The sequence below is a fragment of the Phyllobates terribilis genome, unplaced genomic scaffold (genome assembly GCF_046119375.1).
Source record: "Phyllobates terribilis strain yellow unplaced genomic scaffold, ASM4611937v1 Scaffold_11__3_contigs__length_659146591, whole genome shotgun sequence".
In the NCBI taxonomy this organism is placed as follows: Eukaryota; Metazoa; Chordata; class Amphibia; order Anura; family Dendrobatidae; genus Phyllobates; species Phyllobates terribilis.
This window is the reverse complement of record NW_027362771.1, coordinates 610053460-610073832: the sequence shown is the minus strand read 5'-3', so window position 1 is coordinate 610073832 and position 20373 is coordinate 610053460. Positions and strand designations below refer to the sequence as shown.

The following is a 20373-nucleotide window of genomic DNA, read 5'->3' as shown; positions in this document are numbered from 1 at the left end:
TGATCTTCATTGTGCTGTAGAAGAAAAGGAACATGTGAAAAAGTCCTACGTATGAATACTGCATATGAGTGTTCATGTTAGCTTTAGGCATCAGAATTAATTACATAATTTACCATCTATGTTACATCCATGTCAGTTCAATCAATGATCAACCATTCTCAAAATTTGCCAAAAGCAATCTTGGTCAAATGAGGTCTAACTGCTAGCTCATATCCCTGCTGCCTTTTTAGGATTATCAATACAGGATGAGCACAGTGATTAGCAAACATAAACAGAGCCATGCTGCTTCTGCTGCTTTCCAGTAAGTCACAATAGTGATGAACTCATAGCTACACTTCTCTGCACTGCTGTATAATGTCTTACTTGCTGCTGCTCCTGATTATCTGTTACGTACAGGCAGGGGTGTAGGAATCCTTCATGTTTGAGTGTCCTGTATGTGGGAGATCATAGCAAGTAATCTATACCACCTAATTCAGTGATATCTAAAAATTAGCCGATGAGCCAACAGAGGAAAGATTAGTTAAATATCTGGAGACAAGTCATATGTTTTGCAAAATGGTGCCCCAGAGTCAATGTAAAAACAAATCCCTGATAACTACGTTGCTCATGCATAATAACATTTGTATTTTTGTCTAATTAGATATACAATGTTTTCTGCCACTTATATCATTAGCAAATTTCTGATTTAAATAAGTTTGAACATCCGTTTGAGGTAGCGTGGCCGAGCGGTCTAAGGCGCTGGATTAAGGCTCCAGTCTCTCTGGAGGCGTGGGTTCAAATCACATCGTAGCCATTATTTATTTGGATCTAATTTTTACCAAAAATTAGAAAACAGTTGAGGAAGTAAAGGGGATTGAGAATTTAGGAGGCAGCGTTAATTCTATCCTATACTTTTGAACTACAAAAGGTGGAAAACCTGTGAAAACTAAGATTTTAAGATTGGACTGTAGAAAGGCAGTTTTTAATGGACTCAGTAAAAAGGAAGGAAAGGTAGAATGTTATAAAGGAAAGAAATGTCCAGGAAGGATGGGAGATTTTGCTAAATTAAATTCTCACTGCACAATCAGTAACAATCCCGAAAAGAAGGAAGAATGGAAAGCATTTATGGAGACCAGGATGGCTAAATACTGAAATGAAAAGCTTGCTAAAAAGGAACAAAGAAATGAATATCAAATGAAAAGAAGGGTTCATATCTAAAGAATATAATGCTGTCTGCAGGGAAAGCTGGGCTAGCATTAGAAGAGCTAAAGCCAGTAATGAAGTGAGGCTTGCAAGAGAGACCAAAGGCAATAAGAAAGGTTTTTGGAAGTAAGTCAAAAGTTAAAGAAAAGCCAAAGATGCTATTGGATTTTTAAAGGATGAAAAGGGTAAAGTGGTCAATAATGATGTTGAGAAAACTGAACTTTTAAATTCCTATTTTGCTTCTGTGTTCTCTAAGAAAGCAAATGTAACATCAAGTGATCTTCACTGTGCTGTAGAAGAAAAGGAACATGTGAGCAAGTCATACATAAGAATACGGCATATGAGTAGTCATGTTGGCTTTAGGCATCAGAATTAATTACATAATTTACCATCTATGTTACATCGATGTCAGTTCAATCAGTGATCAACGATTCTCAAAATTTGCCAAAATCAATCTTGGTCAAATGAAGTCTAACTGCTAGCTCATATCCCTGCTGCCTTTTTAGGATTATCAATACAGGATGAGCAGAGTGATTAGCAAACATAAACAGAGCCATGCTGCTTCTGCTGCTTTCCAGTTAGTCACCCTAGTGATGAACTCATAGCTACACTACTCTGCACTGCTGTATAATGTCTTCCTTGCTGCTGCTTCTTATTATCTGTTACGTACAGGCAGCGGTGTAGGAATCCTTCATGTTTGAGTGTCCTGTATGTGGGAGATCATAGCAAGTAATCTATACCACCTAATTCAGTGATATCTAAAAATTAGCGGTTGAGCCAACAGAGGAAAGATTAGTTAAATATCTGGATACAAGTCATATGTTTTGCAAAATGGTGCCCCAGAGTCAATGTACAAACAAATCCCTGATAATTGCGTTGCTCATTCATAATAACATTTGTATTTTTGTCTAATTAGTTATACAATGTTTTCCGCAACTTATATCATTAGCAAATTTCTGATTTAAATAAGTTTGAACATCCGTATGAGGTAGTGTGGCCGAGCGGTCTAAGGCGCTGGATTAAGGTTCCAGTCTCTCTGGAGGCGTGGGTTCAAATCCCACTGCTGCCATTATTTATTTGGATCTAATTTTTACCAAAAAATAGGAAACAGTTGAGGAAGTAAAGGGGATTGAGAATTTAGGAGACAGCGGTAATTCTATCCTATACTTTTGAACTACAAAAGGTGGAAAACCTGTGAAAACTGAGATTTTAAGATTGGACTGTAGAAAGGCAGTTTTTAATGGACTCAGTAAAAAGGAAGGAAAAGTAGGATGTTCTAAAGGAAAGAAATGTCCAGGAAGGATGGGAGATTTTGCTAAATTAAATTCTCACTGCACATTCAGTAACAATCCCAAAAAGAAGGAAGAATGGAAAGCATTTATGGAGACCAGGATGGCTGAATACTGAACTTAAAAGCTTGCTAAAAAGGAACAAAGAAATGAATATCAAATGAAAAGAAGGGTTCATATCTAAAGAAGAATATAATGCTGTCTGCAGGGAAAGGTGGGCTAGCGTTAGAAGAGCTAAAGCCAGTAATGAAGTGAGGCTTGCAAGAGAGACCAAAAGCAATAAGAAAGGATTTTGGAAGTAAGTCAAAAGTTAAAGAAAAGCCAAAGATGCTATAGGATTTTTAAAGGATGAAAAGGGTACAGTGGTCAATAATGATGTTGAGAAGACTGAACTTTTAAATTCCTGTTTTGCTTCTGTGTTCTCTAAGAAAGCAAATGTAACATCAAGTGATCTTCACTGTGCTGTAGAAGAAAAGGAACATGTGAGCAAGTCATACATAACAATACGGCATATGAATAGTCATGTTGGCTTTAGGCATCAGAATTAATTACATAATTTACCATCTATGGTACATCGATGTCAGTTCAATCAATGATCAACCATTCTCAAAATTTGCCAAAATCAATCTTGGTCAAAAGAAGTCTAACTGCTAGCTCATATCCCTGCTGCCTTTTTAGGATTATCAATACAGGATGAGTAGAGTGATTAGCAAACATAAACAGAGCCATGCTGCTTCTGCTGCTATCCAGTAAGTCAACCTATTGATGAACTCATAGCTACACTGCTCTGCACTGCTGTATAATGACTTCCTTGCTGCTGCTTCTGATTATCTGTTACGTACAGGCAGGGGTGTAGGAATCCTTCATGTTTGAGTGTCCTGTATATGGGAGATCATAGCAAGTAATCTCTACCACCTAATTCAGTGATATCTAAAAATTAGCGGATGAGCCAACAGAGGAAAGATTAGTTAAATATCTGGATACAAGTCATATGTTTTGTAAAATGGTGCCCCAGAGTCAATGTACAAACAAATCCCTGATAATTACGTTGCTCATACATAATAACATTTGTCTTTTTGTATTATTGGATATAAAATATTTTCTGCCACTTACATCAAAAGCAAACTTTTGATATAAATAACATTAAACATATGTACGAGGTAGCGTGGCCGAGCAGTCTAAGGTGCTGGGTTTAGGTTTCAGACTCTCTGGAGGCTTGGGTTCAAATCCCACCGCTGCCATCATTTATTTGGATCTAATTTTTACCAAAAATTAGGAAACAGTTGAGGAAGTAAAGGGGATAGAGATTTTAGAAGGCAGCGGTAATTCTATCCTATACTTTTGAACTACAAAAGGAGGAAAACCTGCGAAAACTGAGAATTTAAGATTGGACTGTAGAAAGGCAGTTTTTAATGGACTCAGTAAAAAGGAAGGAAAGGTAGGATGTTCTAAAGGAAAGTAATGTCCAGGAAGGATGGGAGATTTTGCTAAATTAAATTCTCACAGCACAATCAGTAACAATCCCGAAAAGAAGGAAGAATGGAAAGCATTTATGGAGACCAGGATGGCTGAATACTGAACTTAAAGCTTGGTAAAAAGGAACAAAGAAATGAATATCAAATGGAAAGAAGAATATAATGCTGTCTGCAGGGAAAGCTGGGCTAGCATTAGAAGAGCTAAAGCCAGTAATGAATTGAGGCTTGCAAGAGAGACCAAAAGCAATAAGAAAGGATTTTGGAAGTAAGTCAAAAGTTAAAGAAAAGCCAAAGATGCTTTAGGATTTTTAAAAGATGAAAAGGGTAAAGTGGTCAATAATGATGTTGAGAAGACTGAACTTTTAATTTCCTATTTGGCTTCTGTGTTCTCTAAGAAAGTAAATGTAACATCAAGTGATATTCACTGTGCTGTAGAAAAAAAGGAACTTGTGAGCAAGTCATACGTATGAATACAGCATGTGAATAGTCATGTTGGCTTTAGGCATCAGAATTAATTACATAATTTACCATCTATGTTACTTCCATGTCAGTTCAATCAATGATCAACCATTCTCAAAATTTGCCAAAATCAATCTTGGTCAAAAGAAGTCTAACTGCTAGCTCATATCCCTGCTGCCTTTTAGGATTATCAATACAGGATGAGTAGAGTGATTAGCAAACATAAACAGAGCCATGCTGCTTCTGCTGCTTTCCAGTAAGTCACCCTAGTGATGGATTCATAGCTACACTGCTCTGCACTGCTGTATAATGTCTTCCTTGCTGCTGCTTCTGATTATCTGTTACGTACAGGCAGGGGTGTAGGAATCCTTCATGTTTGAGTGTCCTGTATGTGGGAGATAATAGCAAATAATCTATACCACCTAATTCAGTGATATCTAAAAATTAGCGGATGAGCCAACAGAGGAAAGATTAGTTAAATATCTGGATACAAGTCATATGTTTTGTAAAATGGTGCCCCAAAGTCAATGTACAAACAATTCCCTGATAATTACGTTGCTGTTGCATAATAACATTTGTCTTTTTGTCATATTGGATATAAAATATTTTCTGCCACTTACATCAAAAGCAAACTTCTGATATAAATAACTTCAAACATATGTAAGAGGTAGTGTGGCCGAGCGGTCTAAGGGGCTGGATTTAGGCTCCAGTCTCTCTGGAGGTGTGGGTTCAAATCCCACCACTGCCATTATTTATTTGGATCAAATTTTTACCAAAAATTAGGAAACGGTTGAGGAAGTAAAGGGGGTTGAGAACTTAGGAGGCAGCAATCATGCTATCCTATAATTTTGAACTACAAAAGGAGGAAAACCTGCGAAAACTGAGATTTTAAGATTGGACTGTAGAAAGACAGTTTTTAATGGACTCAGTAAAAAGTAAGGAAAGGAAGGATGTTCTAAAGGAAAGAAATGTCCAGGAAAGATGGGAGATTTTGCTAAATTTAATTCTCACTGCACAATCAGTAACAGTCCCGAAAAGAAGGAAGAATGGAAAGCATTTATTGAGACCAGGAAGGCTGAATACTGAACTTAAAAGCTTGCTGAAAAGGAACAAAGAAATGAGTTTCAAATGGAAAGAAGGGTTCATATCTAAAGAAGAATATAATGCTGTCTGCAGGGAAAGCTGGGCTAGCGTTAGAAGAGCTAAAGCCATTAATGAATTGAGGCTTGCAAGAGAGACCAAAAGCAATAAGAAAGGATTTTGGAAGTAAGTCAAAAGTTAAAGAAAAGCCAAAGATGCTATAGGATTTTTAAAAGATGAAAAGGGTAATGTGGTCAATAATGATGTTGAGAAGACTGAACTTTTAAATTCCTATTTGGCTTCTCTGTTCTCTAAGAAAGCAAATGTAACATCAAGTGATCTTCATTGTGCTGTAGAAGAAAAGGAACATGTGAAAAAGTCCTACGTATGAATACTGCATATGAGTGTTCATGTTAGCTTTAGGCATCAGAATTAAATACATAATTTACCATCTATGTTACATCCATGTCAGTTCAATCAATGATCAACCATTCTCAAAATTTGCCAAAAGCAATCTTGGTCAAATGAGGTCTAACTGCTAGCTCATATCCCTGCTGCCTTTTTAGGATTATCAATACAGGATGAGCACAGTGATTAGCAAACATAAACAGAGCCATGCTGCTTCTGCTGCTTTCCAGTAAGTCACAATAGTGATGAACTCATAGCTACACTTCTCTGCACTGCTGTATAATGTCTTACTTGCTGCTGCTCCTGATTATCTGTTACGTACAGGCAGGGGTGTAGGAATCCTTCATGTTTGAGTGTCATGTATGTGGGAGATCATAGCAAGTAATCTATACCACCTAATTCAGTGATATCTAAAAATTAGCCGATGAGCCAACAGAGGAAAGATTAGTTAAATATCTGGAGACAAGTCATATGTTTTGCAAAATGGTGCCCCAGAGTCAATGTAAAAACAAATCCCTGATAACTACGTTGCTCATGCATAATAACATTTGTATTTTTGTCTAATTAGATATACAATGTTTTCTGCCACTTATATCATTAGGAAATTTCTGATTTAAATAAGTTTGAACATCCGTTTGAGGTAGCGTGGCCGAGCGGTCTAAGGCGCTGGATTAAGGCTCCAGTCTCTCTGGAGGCGTGGGTTCAAATCACATCGTAGCCATTATTTATTTGGATCTAATTTTTACCAAAAATTAGAAAACAGTTGAGGAAGTAAAGGGGATTGAGAATTTAGGAGGCAGCGTTAATTCTATCCTATACTTTTGAACTACAAAAGGTGGAAAACCTGTGAAAACTAAGATTTTAAGATTGGACTGTAGAAAGGCAGTTTTTAATGGACTCAGTAAAAAGGAAGGAAAGGTAGAATGTTATAAAGGAAAGAAATGTCCAGGAAGGATGGGAGATTTTGCTAAATTAAATTCTCACTGCACAATCAGTAACAATCCCGAAAAGAAGGAAGAATGGAAAGCATTTATGGAGACCAGGATGGCTAAATACTGAAATGAAAAGCTTGCTAAAAAGGAACAAAGAAATGAATATCAAATGAAAAGAAGGGTTCATATCTAAAGAATATAATGCTGTCTGCAGGGAAAGCTGGGCTAGCATTAGAAGAGCTAAAGCCAGTAATGAAGTGAGGCTTGCAAGAGAGACCAAAGGCAATAAGAAAGGTTTTTGGAAGTAAGTCAAAAGTTAAAGAAAAGCCAAAGATGCTATTGGATTTTTAAAGGATGAAAAGGGTAAAGTGGTCAATAATGATGTTGAGAAAACTGAACTTTTAAATTCCTATTTTGCTTCTGTGTTCTCTAAGAAAGCAAATGTAACATCAAGTGATCTTCACTGTGCTGTAGAAGAAAAGGAACATGTGAGCAAGTCATACATAAGAATACGGCATATGAGTAGTCATGTTGGCTTTAGGCATCAGAATTAATTACATAATTTACCATCTATGTTACATCGATGTCAGTTCAATCAGTGATCAACGATTCTCAAAATTTGCCAAAATCAATCTTGGTCAAATGAAGTCTAACTGCTAGCTCATATCCCTGCTGCCTTTTTAGGATTATCAATACAGGATGAGCAGAGTGATTAGCAAACATAAACAGAGCCATGCTGCTTCTGCTGCTTTCCAGTTAGTCACCCTAGTGATGAACTCATAGCTGCACTACTCTGCACTGCTGTATAATGTCTTCCTTGCTGCTGCTTCTTATTATCTGTTACGTACAGGCAGCGGTGTAGGAATCCTTCATGTTTGAGTGTCCTGTATGTGGGAGATCATAGCAAGTAATCTATACCACCTAATTCAGTGATATCTAAAAATTAGCGGTTGAGCCAACAGAGGAAAGATTAGTTAAATATCTGGATACAAGTCATATGTTTTGCAAAATGGTGCCCCAGAGTCAATGTACAAACAAATCCCTGATAATTGCGTTGCTCATTCATAATAACATTTGTATTTTTGTCTAATTAGTTATACAATGTTTTCCGCAACTTATATCATTAGCAAATTTCTGATTTAAATAAGTTTGAACATCCGTATGAGGTAGTGTGGCCGAGCGGTCTAAGGCGCTGGATTAAGGTTCCAGTCTCTCTGGAGGCGTGGGTTCAAATTCCACTGCTGCCATTATTTATTTGGATCTAATTTTTACCAAAAATTAGGAAACAGTTGAGGAAGTAAAGGGGATTGAGAATTTAGGAGACAGCGGTAATTCTATCCTATACTTTTGAACTACAAAAGGTGGAAAACCTGTGAAAACTGAGATTTTAAGATTGGACTGTAGAAAGGCAGTTTTTAATGGACTCAGTAAAAAGGAAGGAAAAGTAGGATGTTCTAAAGGAAAGAAATGTCCAGGAAGGATGGGAGATTTTGCTAAATTAAATTCTCACTGCACATTCAGTAACAATCCCAAAAAGAAGGAAGAATGGAAAGCATTTATGGAGACCAGGATGGCTGAATACTGAACTTAAAAGCTTGCTAAAAAGGAACAAAGAAATGAATATCAAATGAAAAGAAGGGTTCATATCTAAAGAAGAATATAATGCTGTCTGCAGGGAAAGGTGGGCTAGCGTTAGAAGAGCTAAAGCCAGTAATGAAGTGAGGCTTGCAAGAGAGACCAAAAGCAATAAGAAAGGATTTTGGAAGTAAGTCAAAAGTTAAAGAAAAGCCAAAGATGCTATAGGATTTTTAAAGGATGAAAAGGGTAAAGTGGTCAATAATGATGTTGAGAAGACTGAACTTTTAAATTCCTGTTTTGCTTCTGTGTCCTCTAAGAAAGCAAATGTAACATCAAGTGATCTTCACTGTGCTGTAGAAGAAAATGAACATGTGAGCAAGTCATACATAACAATACGGCATATGAATAGTCATGTTGGCTTTAGGCATCAGAATTAATTACATAATTTACCATCTATGTTACATCGATGTCAGTTCAATTAATGATCAACGATTCTCAAAATTTGCCAAAATCAATCTTGGTCAAATGAAGTCTAACTGCTAGCTCATATCCCTGCTGCATTTTTAGGATTATCAATACAGGATGAGCAGAGTGATTAGCAAACATAAACAGAGCCATGCTGCTTCTGCTGCTTTCCAGTAATTCACCCTAGTGATGGATTCATAGCTACACTGCTCTGCACTGCTGTATAATGTCTTCCTTGCTGCTGCTTCTGATTATCTGTTACGTACAGGCTGGGGTGTAGGAATCCTTCATGTTTGAGTGTCCTGTATGTGGGAGATCATAGCAAGTAATCTATACCACCTAATACAGTGATATCTAAAAATTAGCGGTTGAGCCAACAGAGGAAAGGTTAGTTAAATATCTGGATACAAGTCATATGTTTAGCAAAATGGTGCCCCAGAGTCAATGTACAAACAAATCCCTGATAATTGCGTTGCTCATGCATAATAACATTTGTATTTTTGTCTAATTAGATATACATTGTTTTCCGCAACTTATATCATTAGCAAATTTCTGATTTAAATAAGTTTGAACATCCGTATGACGTAGCGTGGCCGAGCGGTCTAAGGCGCTGGATTAAGGCTCCAGTGTCTCTGGAGGCGTGGGTTCAAATCCCACCGCTGCTATTATTTATTTGGATCTAATTTTTACCAAAAATTAGGAAACAGTTGAGGAAGTATAGGGGGTTGAGAATTTAGGAGGCAGCAGTAATTTTATCCTATACTTTTGAACTACAAAAGGTGGAAAACCTGCGAAAACTGAGATTTTAAGATTGGACTGTAGAAAAGCAGTTTTTAATGGACTCAGTAAAAAGGAAGGAAAAATAGGATGTTCTAAAGGAAAGAAATGTCCAGGAAGGATGGGAGATTTTGCTAAATTAAATTCTCACTGCACAATCAGTAACAATCCCGAAAAGAAGGAAGAATGGAAAGCATTTATGGAGACCAGGATGTCTGAATACTGAACTTAAAAGCTTGCTAAAAAGGAACAAAGAAATGAATATCAAATGAAAAGAAGGGTTCATATCTAAAGAATATAATGCTGTCTGCAGGGAAAGCTGGGCTAGCATTAGAAGAGCTAAAGCCAGTAATGAAGTGAGGCTTGCAAGAGAGACCAAAGGCAATAAGAAAGGTTTTTGGAAGTAAGTCAAAAGTTAAAGAAAAGCCAAAGATGCTATTGGATTTTTAAAGGATGAAAAGGGTAAAGTGGTCAATAATGATGTTGAGAAAACTGAACTTTTAAATTCCTATTTTGCTTCTGTGCTCTCTAAGAAAGCAAATGTAACATCAAGTGATCTTCACTGTGCTGTAGAAGAAAAGGAACATGTGAGCAAGTCATACATAAGAATACGGCATATGAGTAGTCATGTTGGCTTTAGGCATCAGAATTAATTACATAATTTACCAACTATGTTACATCGATGTCAGTTCAATCAGTGATCAACGATTCTCAAAATTTGCCAAAATCAATCTTGGTCAAATGAAGTCTAACTGCTAGCTCATATCCCTGCTGCCTTTTTAGGATTATCAATACAGGATGAGCAGAGTGATTAGCAAACATAAACAGAGCCATGCTGCTTCTGCTGCTTTCCAGTTAGTCACCCTAGTGATGAACTCATAGCTACACTGCTCTGCACTGCTGTATAATGTCTTCCTTGCTGCTGCTTCTGATTATCTGTTACGTACAGGCAGCGGTGTAGGAATCCTTCATGTTTGAGTGTCCTGTATGTAGGAGATAATAGCAAGTAATCTATACCACCTAATTCAGTGATATCTAAAAATTAGCGGATGAGCCAACAGAGGAAAGATTAGTTAAATATCTGGATACAAGTCATATGTTTTGTAAAATGGTGCCCCAAAGTCAATGTACAAACAATTCCCTGATAATTACGTTGCTGTTGCATAATAACATTTGTCTTTTTGTCATATTGGATATAAAATATTTTCTGCCACTTACATCAAAAGCAAACTTCTGATATAAATAACTTCAAACATATGTAAGAGGTAGTGTGGCCGAGCGGTCTAAGGGGCTGGATTTAGGCTCCAGTCTCTCTGGAGGCGTGGGTTCAAATCCCACCACTGCCATTATTTATTTGGATCAAATTTTTACCAAAAATTAGGAAACGGTTGAGGAAGTAAAGGGGGTTGAGAACTTAGGAGGCAGCGATCATGCTATCCTATAATTTTGAACTTCAAAAGGAGGAAAACCTGCGAAAACTGAGATTTTAAGATTGGACTGTAGAAAGACAGTTTTTAATGGACTCAGTAAAAAGTAAGGAAAGGTAGGATGTTCTAAAGGAAAGAAATGTCCAGGAAAGATGGGAGATTTTGCTAAATTTAATTCTCACTGCACAATCAGTAACAGTCCCGAAAAGAAGGAAGAATGGAAAGCATTTATTGAGACCAGGAAGGCTGAATACTGAACTTAAAAGCTTGCTGAAAAGGAACAAAGAAATGAGTTTCAAATGGAAAGAAGGGTTCATATCTAAAGAAGAATATAATGCTGTCTGCAGGGAAAGCTGGGCTAGCGTTAGAAGAGCTAAAGCCATTAATGAATTGAGGCTTGCAAGAGAGACCAAAAGCAATAAGAAAGGATTTTGGAAGTAAGTCAAAAGTTAAAGAAAAGCCAAAGATGCTATAGGATTTTTAAAAGATGAAAAGGGTAATTGGGTCAATAATGATGTTGAGAAGACTGAACTTTTAAATTCCTATTTGGCTTCTCTGTTCTCTAAGAAAGCAAATGTAACATCAAGTGATCTTCATTGTGCTGTAGAAGAAAAGGAACATGTGAAAAAGTCCTACGTATGAATACTGCATATGAGTGTTCATGTTAGCTTTAGGCATCAGAATTAATTACATAATTTACCATCTATGTTACATCCATGTCAGTTCAATCAATGATCAACCATTCTCAAAATTTGCCAAAAGCAATCTTGGTCAAATGAGGTCTAACTGCTAGCTCATATCCCTGCTGCCTTTTTAGGATTATCAATACAGGATGAGCACAGTGATTAGCAAACATAAACAGAGCCATGCTGCTTCTGCTGCTTTCCAGTAAGTCACAATAGTGATGAACTCATAGCTACACTGCTCTGCACTGCTGTATAATGTCTTACTTGCTGCTGCTCCTGATTATCTGTTACGTACAGGCAGGGGTGTAGGAATCCTTCATGTTTGAGTGTCCTGTATGTGGGAGATCATAGCAAGTAATCTATACCACCTAATTCAGTGATATCTAAAAATTAGCCGATGAGCCAACAGAGGAAAGATTAGTTAAATATCTGGAGACAAGTCATATGTTTTGCAAAATGGTGCCCCAGAGTCAATGTAAAAACAAATCCCTGATAACTACGTTGCTCATGCATAATAACATTTGTATTTTTGTCTAATTAGATATACAATGTTTTCTGCCACTTATATCATTAGCAAATTTCTGATTTAAATAAGTTTGAACATCCGTTTGAGGTAGCGTGGCCGAGCGGTCTAAGACGCTGGATTAAGGCTCCAGTCTCTCTGGAGGCGTGGGTTCAAATCACATCGTAGCCATTATTTATTTGGATCTAATTTTTACCAAAAATTAGAAAACAGTTGAGGAAGTAAAGGGGATTGAGAATTTAGGAGGCAGCGTTAATTCTATCCTATACTTTTGAACTACAAAAGGTGGAAAACCTGTGAAAACTAAGATTTTAAGATTGGACTGTAGAAAGGCAGTTTTTAATGGACTCAGTAAAAAGGAAGGAAAGGTAGAATGTTATAAAGGAAAGAAATGTCCAGGAAGGATGGGAGATTTTGCTAAATTAAATTCTCACTGCACAATCAGTAACAATCCCGAAAAGAAGGAAGAATGGAAAGCATTCATGGAGACCAGGATGGCTAAATACTGAAATGAAAAGCTTGCTAAAAAGGAACAAAGAAATGAATATCAAATGAAAAGAAGGGTTCATATCTAAAGAATATAATGCTGTCTGCAGGGAAAGGTGGGCTAGCGTTAGAAGAGCTAAAGCCAGTAATGAAGTGAGGCTTGCAAGAGAGACCAAAAGCAATAAGAAAGGATTTTGGAAGTAAGTCAAAAGTTAAAGAAAAGCCAAAGATGCTATAGGATTTTTAAAGGATGAAAAGGGTAAAGTGGTCAATAATGATGTTGAGAAGACTGAACTTTTAAATTCCTGTTTTGCTTCTGTGTTCTCTAAGAAAGCAAATGTAACATCAAGTGATCTTCACTGTGCTGTAGAAGAAAATGAACATGTGAGCAAGTCATACATAACAATACGGCATATGAATAGTCATGTTGGCTTTAGGCATCAGAATTAATTACATAATTTACCATCTATGTTACATCGATGTCAGTTCAATTAATGATCAACGATTCTCAAAATTTGCCAAAATCAATCTTGGTCAAATGAAGTCTAACTGCTAGCTCATATCCCTGCTGCCTTTTTAGGATTATCAATACAGGATGAGCAGAGTGATTAGCAAACATAAACAGAGCCATGCTGCTTCTGCTGCTTTCCAGTAATTCACCCTAGTGATGGATTCATAGCTACACTGCTCTGCACTGCTGTATAATGTCTTCCTTGCTGCTGCTTCTGATTATCTGTTACGTACAGGCTGGGGTGTAGGAATCCTTCATGTTTGAGTGTCCTGTATGTGGGAGATCATAGCAAGTAATCTATACCACCTAATTCAGTGATATCTAAAAATTAGCGGTTGAGCCAACAGAGGAAAGGTTAGTTAAATATCTGGATACAAGTCATATGTTTTGCAAAATGGTGCCCCAGAGTCAATGTACAAACAAATCCCTGATAATTGCGTTGCTCATGCATAATAACATTTGTATTTTTGTCTAATTAGATATACATTGTTTTCCGCAACTTATATCATTAGCAAATTTCTGATTTAAATAAGTTTGAACATCCGTATGACGTAGCGTGGCCGAGCGGTCTAAGGCGCTGGATTAAGGCTCCAGTGTCTCTGGAGGCGTGGGTTCAAATCCCACCGCTGCTATTATTTATTTGGATCTAATTTTTACCAAAAATTAGGAAACAGTTGAGGAAGTATAGGGGGTTGAGAATTTAGGAGGCAGCAGTAATTTTATCCTATACTTTTGAACTACAAAAGGTGGAAAACCTGCGAAAACTGAGATTTTAAGATTGGACTGTAGAAAAGCAGTTTTTAATGGACTCAGTAAAAAGGAAGGAAAAATAGGATGTTCTAAAGGAAAGAAATGTCCAGGAAGGATGGGAGATTTTGCTAAATTAAATTCTCACTGCACAATCAGTAACAATCCCGAAAAGAAGGAAGAATGGAAAGCATTTATGGAGACCAGGATGGCTAAATACTGAAATGAAAAGCTTGCTAAAAAGGAACAAAGAAATGAATATCAAATGAAAAGAAGGGTTCATATCTAAAGAATATAATGCTGTCTGCAGGGAAAGCTGGGCTAGCATTAGAAGAGCTAAAGCCAGTAATGAAGTGAGGCTTGCAAGAGAGACCAAAGGCAATAAGAAAGAATTTTGGAAGTAAGTCAAAAGTTAAAGAAAAGCCAAAGATGCTATTGGATTTTTAAAGGATGAAAAGGGTAAAGTGGTCAATAATGATGTTGAGAAAACTGAACTTTTAAATTCCTATTTTGCTTCTGTGCTCTCTAAGAAAGCAAATGTAACATCAAGTGATCTTCACTGTGCTGTAGAAGAAAAGGAACATGTGAGCAAGTCATACATAAGAATACGGCATATGAGTAGTCATGTTGGCTTTAGGCATCAGAATTAATTACATAATTTACCAACTATGTTACATCGATGTCAGTTCAATCAGTGATCAACGATTCTCAAAATTTGCCAAAATCAATCTTGGTCAAATGAAGTCTAACTGCTAGCTCATATCCCTGCTGCGTTTTTAGGATTATCAATACAGGATGAGCAGAGTGATTAGCAAACATAAACAGAGCCATGCTGCTTCTGCTGCTTTCCAGTTAGTCACCCTAGTGATGAACTCATAGCTACACTGCTCTGCACTGCTGTATAATGTCTTCCTTGCTGCTGCTTCTGATTATCTGTTACGTACAGGCAGCGGTGTAGGAATCCTTCATGTTTGAGTGTCCTGTATGTAGGAGATAATAGCAAGTAATCTATACCACCTAATTCAGTGATATCTAAAAATTAGCGGATGAGCCAACAGAGGAAAGATTAGTTAAATATCTGGATACAAGTCATATGTTTTGTAAAATGGTGCCCCAAAGTCAATGTACAAACAATTCCCTGATAATTACGTTGCTGTTGCATAATAACATTTGTCTTTTTGTCATATTGGATATAAAATATTTTCTGCCACTTACATCAAAAGCAAACTTCTGATATAAATAACTTCAAACATATGTAAGAGGTAGTGTGGCCGAGCGGTCTAAGGGGCTGGATTTAGGCTCCAGTCTCTCTGGAGGCGTGGGTTCAAATCCCACCACTGCCATTATTTATTTGGATCAAATTTTTACCAAAAATTAGGAAACGGTTGAGGAAGTAAAGGGGGTTGAGAACTTAGGAGGCAGCGATCATGCTATCCTATAATTTTGAACTACAAAAGGAGGAAAACCTGCGAAAACTGAGATTTTAAGATTGGACTGTAGAAAGACAGTTTTTAATGGACTCAGTAAAAAGTAAGGAAAGGTAGGATGTTCTAAAGGAAAGAAATGTCCAGGAAAGATGGGAGATTTTGCTAAATTTAATTCTCACTGCACAATCAGTAACAGTCCCGAAAAGAAGGAAGAATGGAAAGCATTTATTGAGACCAGGAAGGCTGAATACTGAACTTAAAAGCTTGCTGAAAAGGAACAAAGAAATGAGTTTCAAATGGAAAGAAGGGTTCATATCTAAAGAAGAATATAATGCTGTCTGCAGGGAAAGCTGGGCTAGCGTTAGAAGAGCTAAAGCCATTAATGAATTGAGGCTTGCAAGAGAGACCAAAAGCAATAAGAAAGGATTTTGGAAGTAAGTCAAAAGTTAAAGAAAAGCCAAAGATGCTATAGGATTTTTAAAAGATGAAAAGGGTAATGTGGTCAATAATGATGTTGAGAAGACTGAACTTTTAAATTCCTATTTGGCTTCTCTGTTCTCTAAGAAAGCAAATGTAACATCAAGTGATCTTCATTGTGCTGTAGAAGAAAAGGAACATGTGAAAAAGTCCTACGTATGAATACTGCATATGAGTGTTCATGTTAGCTTTAGGCATCAAAATTAATTACATAATTTACCATCTATGTTACATCCATGTCAGTTCAATCAATGATCAACCATTCTCAAAATTTGCCAAAAGCAATCTTGGTCAAATGAGGTCTAACTGCTAGCTCATATCCCTGTTGCCTTTTTAGGATTATCAATACAGGATGAGCACAGTGATTAGCAAACATAAACAGAGCCATGCTGCTTCTGCTGCTTTCCAGTAAGTCACAATAGTGATGAACTCATAGCTACACTGCTCTGCACTGCTGTATAATGTCTTACTTGCTGCTGCTCCTGATTATCTGTTACGTACAGGCAGGGGTGTAGGAATCCTTCATGTTTGAGTGTCCTGTATGTGGGAGATCATAGCAAGTAATCTATACCACCTAATTCAGTGATATCTAAAAATTAGCCGATGAGCCAACAGAGGAAAGATTAGTTAAATATCTGGAGACAAGTCATATGTTTTGCAAAATGGTGCCCCAGAGTCAATGTAAAAACAAATCCCTGATAACTACGTTGCTCATGCATAATAACATTTGTATTTTTGTCTAATTAGATATACAATGTTTTCTGCCACTTATATCATTAGCAAATTTCTGATTTAAATAAGTTTGAACATCCGTTTGAGGTAGCGTGGCCGAGCGGTCTAAGGCGCTGGATTAAGGCTCCAGTCTCTCTGGAGGCGTGGGTTCAAATCACATCGTAGCCATTATTTATTTGGATCTAATTTTTACCAAAAATTAGAAAACAGTTGAGGAAGTAAAGGGGATTGAGAATTTAGGAGGCAGCGTTAATTCTATCCTATACTTTTGAACTACAAAAGGTGGAAAACCTGTGAAAACTAAGATTTTAAGATTGGACTGTAGAAAGGCAGTTTTTAATGGACTCAGTAAAAAGGAAGGAAAGGTAGAATGTTATAAAGGAAAGAAATGTCCAGGAAGGATGGGAGATTTTGCTAAATTAAATTCTCACTGCACAATCAGTAACAATCCCGAAAAGAAGGAAGAATGGAAAGCATTTATGGAGACCAGGATGGCTAAATACTGAAATGAAAAGCTTGCTAAAAAGGAACAAAGAAATGAATATCAAATGAAAAGAAGGGTTCATATCTAAAGAAGAATATAATGCTGTCTGCAGGGAAAGGTGGGCTAGCGTTAGAAGAGCTAAAGCCAGTAATGAAGTGAGGCTTGCAAGAGAGACCAAAAGCAATAAGAAAGGATTTTGGAAGTAAGTCTAAAGTTAAAGAAAAGCCAAAGATGCTATAGGATTTTTAAAGGATGAAAAGGGTAAAGTGGTCAATAATGATGTTGAGAAGACTGAACTTTTAAATTCCTGTTTTGCTTCTGTGTTCTCTAAGAAAGCTAATGTAACATCAAGTGATCTTCACTGTGCTGTAGAAGAAAATGAACATGTGAGCAAGTCATACATAACAATACGGCATATGAATAGTCATGTTGGCTTTAGGCATCAGAATTAATTACATAATTTACCATCTATGTTACATCGATGTCAGTTCAATCAATGATCAACGATTCTCAAAATATGCCAAAATCAATCTTGGTCAAATGAAGTCTAACTGCTAGCTCATATCCCTGCTGCCTTTTTAGGATTATCAATACAGGATGAGCAGAGTGATTAGCAAACATAAACAGAGCCATGCTGCTTCTGCTGCTTTCCAGTAATTCACTCTAGTGATGGATTCATAGCTACACTGCTCTGCACTGCTGTATAATGTCTTCCTTGCTGCTGCTTCTGATTATCTGTTACGTAGAGGCTGGGGTGTAGGAATCCTTCATGTTTGAGTGTCCTGTATGTGGGAGATCATAGCAAGTAATCTATACCACCTAATTCAGTGATATCTAAAAATTAGCGGTTGAGCCAACAGAGGAAAGGTTAGTTAAATATCTGGATACAAGTCATATGTTTAGCAAAATGGTGCCCCAGAGTCAATGTACAAACAAATCCCTGATAATTGCGTTGCTCATGCATAATAACATTTGTATTTTTGTCTAATTAGATATACATTGTTTTCCGCAACTTATATCATTAGCAAATTTCTGATTTAAATAAGTTTGAACATCCGTATGACGTAGCGTGGCCGAGCGGTCTAAGGCGCTGGATTAAGGCTCCAGTGTCTCTGGAGGCGTGGGTTCAAATCCCACCGCTGCCATTATTTATTTGGATCTAATTTTTACCAAAAATTAGGAAACAGTTGAGGAAGTATAGGGGGTTGAGAATTTAGGAGGCAGCAGTAATTTTATCCTATACTTTTGAACTACAAAAGGTGGAAAACCTGCGAAAACTGAGATTTTAAGATTGGACTGTAGAAAAGCAGTTTTTAATGGACTCAGTAAAAAGGAAGGAAAAATAGGATGTTCTAAAGGAAAGAAATGTCCAGGAAGGATGGGAGATTTTGCTAAATTAAATTCTCACTGCACAATCAGTAACAATCCCGAAAAGAAGGAAGAATGGAAAGCATTTATGGAGACCAGGATGTCTAAATACTGAAATGAAAAGCTTGCTAAAAAGGAACAAAGAAATGAATATCAAATGAAAAGAAGGGTTCATATCTAAAGAATATAATGCTGTCTGCAGGGAAAGCTGGGCTAGCATTAGAAGAGCTAAAGCCAGTAATGAAGTGAGGCTTGCAAGAGAGACCAAAGGCAATAAGAAAGGTTTTTGGAAGTAAGTCAAAAGTTAAAGAAAAGCCAAAGATGCTATTGGATTTTTAAAGGATGAAAAGGGTAAAGTGGTCAATAATGATGTTGAGAAAACTGAACTTTTAAATTCCTATTTTGCTTCTGTGCTCTCTAAGAAAGCAAATGTAACATCAAGTGATCTTCACTGTGCTGTAGAAGAAAAGGAACATGTGAGCAAGTCATACATAAGAATACGGCATATGAGTAGTCATGTTGGCTTTAGGCATCAGAATTAATTACATAATTTACCAACTATGTTACATCGATGTCAGTTCAATCAGTGATCAACGATTCTCAAAATTTGCCAAAATCAATCTTGGTCAAATGAAGTCTAACTGCTAGCTCATATCCCTGCTGCCTTTTTAGGATTATCAATACAGGATGAGCAGAGTGATTAGCAAACATAAACAGAGCCATGCTGCTTCTGCTGCTTTCCAGTAATTCACCCTAGTGATGGATTCATAGCTACACTGCTCTGCACTGCTGTATAATGTCTTCCTTGCTGCTGCTTCTGATTATCTGTTACGTAGAGGCTGGGGTGTAGGAATCCTTCATGTTTGAGTGTCCTGTATGTGGGAGATCATAGCAAGTAATCTATACCACCTAATTCAGTGATATCTAAAAATTAGCGGTTGAGCCAACAGAGGAAAGATTAGTTAAATATCTGGATACAAGTCATATGTTTTGCAAAATGGTGCCCCAGAGTCAATGAACAAACAAATCCCTGATAATTGCGTTGCTCATTCATAATAACATTTGTATTTTTGTCTAATTAGTTATACAATGTTTTCCGCAACTTATATCATTAGCAAATTTCTGATTTAAATAAGTTTGAACATCCGTATGACGTAGCGTGGCCGAGCGGTCTAAGGCGCTGGATTAAGGCTCCAGTGTCTCTGGAGGCGTGGGTTCAAATCCCACCGCTGCCATTATTTATTTGGATCTAATTTTTACCAAAAATTAGGAAACAGTTGAGGAAGTATAGGGGGTTGAGAATTTAGGAGGCAGCAGTAATTTTATCCTATACTTTTGAACTACAAAAGGTGGAAAACCTGCGAAAACTGAGATTTTAAGATTGGACTGTAGAAAAGCAGTTTTTAATGGACTCAGTAAAAAGGAAGGAAAAATAGGATGTTCTAAAGGAAAGAAATGTCCAGGAAGGATGGGGGATTTTGCTAAATTAAATTCTCACTGCACAATCAGTAACAATCCCAAAAAGAAGGAAGAATGGAAAGCATTTATGGAGACCAGGATGTCTGAATACTGAACTTAAAAGCTTGCTAAAAAGGAACAAAGAAATGAATATCAAATGAAAAGAAGGGTTCATATCTAAAGAAGAATATAATGCTGTCTGCAGGGAAAGGTGGGCTAGCGTTAGAAGAGCTAAAGCCAGTAATGAAGTGAGGCTTGCAAGAGAGACCAAAAGCAATAAGAAAGAATTTTGGAAGTAAGTCAAAAGTTAAAGAAAAGCCAAAGATGCTATAGGATTTTTAAAGGATGAAAAGGGTAAAGTGGTCAATAATGATGTTAAGAAGACTGAACTTTTAAATTCCT

General features: G+C 37.0%; 12 non-coding genes across 12 annotated transcripts; all 12 read left to right on the top strand.

Moving 5' to 3' along the window:
• Window positions 1-711: 711 nt before the first annotated feature.
• Window positions 712-793, top strand: TRNAL-AAG (transfer RNA leucine (anticodon AAG)). Its single transcript has one exon. It is a non-coding gene; the product is annotated as a tRNA-Leu (tRNA).
• Window positions 794-2169: 1376 nt separating this feature from the next.
• TRNAL-AAG (transfer RNA leucine (anticodon AAG)) lies at window positions 2170-2251 on the top strand. Its single transcript has one exon. It is a non-coding gene; the product is annotated as a tRNA-Leu (tRNA).
• A 2820-nt stretch (window positions 2252-5071) lies between these two features.
• TRNAL-UAG (transfer RNA leucine (anticodon UAG)) lies at window positions 5072-5153 on the top strand. The gene has a single exon. It is a non-coding gene; the product is annotated as a tRNA-Leu (tRNA).
• Window positions 5154-6532: 1379 nt separating this feature from the next.
• Window positions 6533-6614, top strand: TRNAL-AAG (transfer RNA leucine (anticodon AAG)). Its single transcript has one exon. It is a non-coding gene; the product is annotated as a tRNA-Leu (tRNA).
• A 1376-nt stretch (window positions 6615-7990) lies between these two features.
• TRNAL-AAG (transfer RNA leucine (anticodon AAG)) lies at window positions 7991-8072 on the top strand. The gene has a single exon. It is a non-coding gene; the product is annotated as a tRNA-Leu (tRNA).
• Window positions 8073-9451: 1379 nt separating this feature from the next.
• Window positions 9452-9533, top strand: TRNAL-AAG (transfer RNA leucine (anticodon AAG)). The gene has a single exon. It is a non-coding gene; the product is annotated as a tRNA-Leu (tRNA).
• A 1376-nt stretch (window positions 9534-10909) lies between these two features.
• Window positions 10910-10991, top strand: TRNAL-UAG (transfer RNA leucine (anticodon UAG)). Its single transcript has one exon. It is a non-coding gene; the product is annotated as a tRNA-Leu (tRNA).
• Window positions 10992-13828: 2837 nt separating this feature from the next.
• On the top strand, window positions 13829-13910 carry TRNAL-AAG (transfer RNA leucine (anticodon AAG)). The gene has a single exon. It is a non-coding gene; the product is annotated as a tRNA-Leu (tRNA).
• A 1376-nt stretch (window positions 13911-15286) lies between these two features.
• TRNAL-UAG (transfer RNA leucine (anticodon UAG)) lies at window positions 15287-15368 on the top strand. The gene has a single exon. It is a non-coding gene; the product is annotated as a tRNA-Leu (tRNA).
• A 1379-nt stretch (window positions 15369-16747) lies between these two features.
• On the top strand, window positions 16748-16829 carry TRNAL-AAG (transfer RNA leucine (anticodon AAG)). Its single transcript has one exon. It is a non-coding gene; the product is annotated as a tRNA-Leu (tRNA).
• A 1379-nt stretch (window positions 16830-18208) lies between these two features.
• TRNAL-AAG (transfer RNA leucine (anticodon AAG)) lies at window positions 18209-18290 on the top strand. Its single transcript has one exon. It is a non-coding gene; the product is annotated as a tRNA-Leu (tRNA).
• A 1376-nt stretch (window positions 18291-19666) lies between these two features.
• TRNAL-AAG (transfer RNA leucine (anticodon AAG)) lies at window positions 19667-19748 on the top strand. Its single transcript has one exon. It is a non-coding gene; the product is annotated as a tRNA-Leu (tRNA).
• Window positions 19749-20373: the final 625 nt, after the last annotated feature.